Here is a 5,534-nt window from a genome sequence, read left to right as displayed (position 1 = left end):
GTTGTTGTAGGTAGCTTAACTTATTTTCTATATAATGTAAATTTAAAAGCATAGTTGATTTCTAAACACCTTTTTAAATTTTGGTATATAGTTTTTGAAAACTTATAATTTTTTGCAGCTTTTTGGTCTTCCTTCCCTGAGCAGTAACAGATACCTTCTGCAATGCCTGTGCTGGCAGAGAAGAGATGGTAGGACTGGTAAAGGACTGCGTTTGCTATCACAACGTAATGGTGAGTATTTTCAAGTATTAATTATTCATATGTAATTAATTCCATGACCATGTTTAATTTCTTATTTGTTATTACGTAATTTTTAATATTATCATCACTTTTCAAAACTTAGTAGAAGCCTACCGTCTTGCAATAATATCAAGAACGCTTCTTTCTGTTTAATTTATTTAGCGTATTTCAGCTAAGATTATGTCGCAAAGTACTTATTTATCTCCGCACTTGACACCATGAGATTCTACGTAATTTTTAACATATTTATCGCTTCTTTAAACTTAGATACCTATAATGTCTTAATAATTTGACGAGCGCTTTTTAACGATTAAATTATTTTGCATGTCTTAGCAAAAGTTATGTGGTAAAGTAGTTATTTAACACCGCACTCAATATCATTGATACCACCAGATTCTACGTAATGTTTAACAAATTTTTATTTCTCATAACTTAGTAAATACCTACCATCTTGTAATAATTAATGGTGCATTCGAGCCCCATGTTAAATTGAAAATTTTTAAGTCACTATTTATTAACTTCTATTTAGTTCACTGTTTGAATTACGTTATTGTAAGTAACTTAAATTATCTTGTATGTAATGTAAATTTAAAAGGATTGTTGATTTCTAAACTAGCTTTTTAAATGTTGGTATATAGTTTTTGAAAACTTTTAATTTTTCGCAGCTTCTTCGTCTTCCTTCTGTTTGCTAATTTTTAATAAAAAAATTACTACTTTTGGTTAAACGAATGAATCTTATTTTTTTCACATTAAAAAAGACAGATAGTAAGCAGTGTGTACGTTAAATAGATTTATTTTATCTTTCTTTTTGTATGAGTAAATATAAAATATAATGAGGTAGTCGTAACTAAAACAAAAAAATTCTTCAATTACGTTATTTTATTTCAGCGGGATTGAAAGTAATGTTTAGGTTAAATGTTAAGAACTGGCGAAAAAGTAAGAGCGTGAAATCATATAACTGAAGCTCCTTTTTATTTAATTTCGCCGTTTGTTGTATTTAAGCACATACGTGCAACTGTTTCATGTCAATCGAGCGCATTGGTTATTTTTTTCCACTCCGAAAAGTTGCTCTCCTTACTGTAAAGCGTACGATGTCCACCGATTCAATCATCTGTGGTTTTGTTTTATCATTAAAACATAATTTTTTGGAAAATTGTGTGTGTAAACCACAGATTGTTTGTACTTTNAAAACGGCGACTACAATGTGTTATCCGGACGGATCACGACTACGACAAAATAAAAATAATTTAAATCAGAAAATTAAATATTACCTTCTTTTTTGTGATTATCTACTTGAACATACAGTTTACCACAGTGTATTTCGTTGTTCTGATATTAAGTTGCTTTTTAATGCGGAAAACATTCCGTATTTTCTTAAAAATTCCGGAGAGATAACTAAATCTTCTTGCAACCGCGCACTTTATTTCGACTGCACGATCCCAAAATTGATAAAATGACTTCTAAAATATATTGATAGAACAAGAACTAGCACCTGAAATATTGGTCTATATATTCTGTTAAATTTTATTACTCTAATAAGGCGCAAATAATGATATTGTCGAGAGACTTCAATGATCGGTCAAGACACGAACCTGAATAAAAGTATCCAATTTTGGCGTTCCTTCTAACAAATTTTGGTTCTAGTACAGAGTGTTTAAGTTGCGTATGAACTATTGTATGATGTTATCATATTGGCATTATACAGGTGTTCACTTTTAGGGTTCAATATAAAGTAATAGTAGAAGCATACCATCTTGCAATACAGTTACAATAACAGCTTGAAAAATTAATGGTAATATTTTTCAAAGATTATTTGACACCCCACTCGAAAACCACTGACACCATGGGATTCTACATAATTCTTAACACTATTATCAATTCTCAAAAGTTAGTAAAAGCGTCCCATCTTGCAATTATTTCATAAGCGCTTCTTTATGTTTAAATTAATGTGTATATTTTAGTCAAAATTATGCCAGAAGGTACTTATTTAAAAGCGAACTCGAAAACCATTGGTACCATGAGATTGTACATAACTTTTAACATACTTATCACTTCTCAAAACTTATCATTAAATTATTTTGCATACTTTAGATAAAATTATGCCTTAAAGTGTATGTTTGACATCGCACTCGAAAGCATGAAATTCTACGCACCTTTTAACGTCATTTTCACTTTTCATTAGTTAATACAAGGGTACTATTTTCCAATAATTTCAGAAGCGCTTTTTTATGTTTAAATTATTTTGTATATTTTAGCCGAAATTATACCGAAAAGTACTTATTTGACGTCGCACTCAAAAACCTTTGGTACCATGAGATTCTACGTAATTTTTAACATATTTATCATTTCTCAAAACTTAGTAAATATCTACCATCTCCCATTAATTAAAGCTAAATTAGAGCCCCATGTTAGGTTGAGAATTTTTAACTCTCTCTCTTTATTGACTTCTATTTTGTTTACTGTTTGAAATACGTTGTTGTAGGTAATTTAACTTATTTTGTATGTAATGTAAATTTAAAAGCATAGTTGATTTTTATACAGTTTTTTAAATGTTGGTAGATAGTTTTTGAAAACTTTTTATACTTTGTAGCTTGTTCGCCTACCTTCCATGAGCAGTGATGGAGAGACCTTCTGCAATGCTTGTGCTGGTAGAGAAGAGATGATGGGGCTGGTAAAGGATTGCGATTGCTACCACAACGCTATGGTGAGTTTTTTTAAATATTAAATTTTAATTTGTAACTACATGTTATGTTAACTACAAATTATTTGGCATATTGTGGGAAACATAGTGCCGGAATGTGTCTATTTGGTATCGCATACAAAAACCGTTGTCCCTATGACGTAATTTTTAACAAAATTAGCAGTTCTCGTAACTAATATATCTAGCTATGTAGACCTGATTTCATTTGAGGGCTGCTAAATATCTTCCATGTGCCAATAATTGTACAAGCGTTTTTCTATGTTCACTAGATGGTGGCAGGCATTTTTGTGATTACAAAATAAAATAGGATATTGGATCTTACGCCTTTAGCACGAGCAGCAGTAGCAGTAGTATCGTAAATTCTTTTTAGGTGTCCAAATTCTTAAAATTTCCAATGTGGAATTCAACACTAGAAATATGTTCGGGTGTGGAGTTTGTGTGTTCTCAGAAGGTCCTTCTTCAAGGTCATGACAGATGAATTGAAAACATTTTCTTGTTTTATATAATTCCTTTTTATTTTGCAGTCACCTAGATTTTTAAATTTAGTGAATGAATTTTAGGATAAATAACCGCAGGCGGGCAGAAAGTAATTTGTTCCGATTCTGATGGTTTTTGAAAATGACCATCATTAAGAAACATTTTTTTAAATCTTATTGTTGGCTCTTTATTAATTATAGAAGTTTTCCTTCCACTTATAGATCCCTTTGTAAGCATTTCTCTAATATATAATAATCTTTTTGTTATAGGTAATCTAATACTTAATAATAATAATAGTATAAAATTTTAATGTCCAATGGTTGTTTCGATCAGAAAAAATTTGAAACAATTAACGAGAAAATAGGTTTGAGAAAGAACAACAAGATCAGTTTTTGGCCAATTTTTGTCAATTCGGTTTTTNTGAGTAAGATACGTAACAAAATACAATTAAAATATTGGAGCAGCAAAAAACATCAGACGAAGATAACAGGCTATACGCAATGTATGAATAATAATGTTCGTGTGCAAAATGTGTACTATATTGGTAAATGCATATTATTATAGAATAATAAAATAATATCTTTTATTTCTCTCCATTTAACGACCGCTCTTTATAACGCCGAAAAATGTTCAGTCCCTTGAGTGTCGTTATATAGAGTTTACACTGTATATCAAAAGTTTCATTACGCCTTTGCAAATCTATACGAGTGACTTCTCAACTTCTCTTAAATGCAAAAAATACATAGGTAACTGATGTTCTGTATAGATGAATATGCCTTGATTTATTAACTGTACAAATGGGATATTCAACACATACAATAAATAATTCCATAATTCGTTTGAATAAGCGGAAGTGCTGCAAGTATAATGTTCGTGAGTTAAGTCGTAAAGCTGGGCAATTTCCTTATGAAGGCATAAATTTTAAATGCACACTTTAATAAGTCAACGAGTGAGGTGGATAGGGAGTGAATCAGCCGTTCGTATTCAACCAGGACCCCGAATGAAATTTTATATATTCATAAAAGAAAACGCAATAAATACGAATTAGCATTTATTCCCCTTTTCCTTACGTAAGGATAAGTCCTTTATTCATATTTGCTCGTCGCTACCTGGTGCCATGGGATTAAAGCCTTCAACGTGCCTTATTCATAGTCAGTTACATGTCCTTTCAGGCATATCAATATAAAGAGATTGAGTATTGGAAGTAAAAATAAAACATAGTCTAAAAAACAGTAATCCAACTAGAGATAAATAAAATAAACTGAAAAGTAAGAAACAAGTTTGCACAATTGTAAAAAATATGTTGTAAAAAGTATTCAAATACAAATACTTTTATTTAATAGAGTACATGAATACAAATATAATAACAAGTATGCAATAAGTTAGGTGCTGATTGCTATCATCTTTTTATTAAGATAAGTCTTTGTACATAATAATTTACATGCACCATAAATGCGTAAAGGTGGTTAATTTCCCCCATTCTCTGAAAGATGCTGACTGGGTGGAGAAGGTCCATGGTGGTAGAAGGATGTCGTCAATGTCAAAAACTGGTCACCATCAAATCTAAAATAATATGAGAACAACTTGAATATTGCTGAAAACTTTTGATAAACAATAAAAAACACTTACCATCTAAAATTTAGCTGTTCCCTTAGTGCAAGATCCAGTAATGTTTACATGGGACCTGAAGCAAAGAAACAACTATTACTTGTTTACATCATTATACAAGCAAATTTTTTGTCAATTATTAGTGTCATTCACTATACTTTTTTAATTAATGTTGATGCTAATATTTGTAGATTCGAATTACAATTGAAATTTTATTTGAAAAAACATACAATTAAACAAACATATTCTATTTGTGTAATAGTATTAACAGTTTTTGTACTTACATTGTGAAGGTTCGCGGTGTTCTTTTGCCATGATTCAGTAATGTTTATATGGAATCTGAAACACAGAAACAACTATTACTTAATTTACATCATTGTACAGTTAAATTTTTTCTAAATTGTTTCTCAATTGTTACTGACTTTCACTATAGTTTTTTAATTACTGTTGATGCTAACATTTGTAGATTCGAATTACAATTGAAATTTTATTTGAAAAAACATACATTT

General features: G+C 30.2%; 1 long non-coding RNA gene across 1 annotated transcript; it reads right to left on the bottom strand.

Annotated features, from left to right (window-relative positions):
• Nucleotides 1-4,853: 4,853 nt before the first annotated feature.
• LOC108743704 lies at nt 4,854-5,371 on the bottom strand. The gene is made up of 3 exons (XR_001938863.2): nt 5,310-5,371; nt 5,047-5,101; nt 4,854-4,980 (listed from the first exon to the last, which is right to left on the bottom strand). It is a non-coding gene; the product is annotated as an uncharacterized LOC108743704 (long non-coding RNA).
• Nucleotides 5,372-5,534: the final 163 nt, after the last annotated feature.

Source organism: Agrilus planipennis, unplaced genomic scaffold, assembly GCF_000699045.2.
Source record: "Agrilus planipennis isolate EAB-ADULT unplaced genomic scaffold, Apla_2.0 scaffold1691, whole genome shotgun sequence".
In the NCBI taxonomy this organism is placed as follows: domain Eukaryota; kingdom Metazoa; phylum Arthropoda; class Insecta; order Coleoptera; family Buprestidae; genus Agrilus; species Agrilus planipennis.
This window is presented reverse-complemented; position numbering and strand designations above follow the sequence as displayed.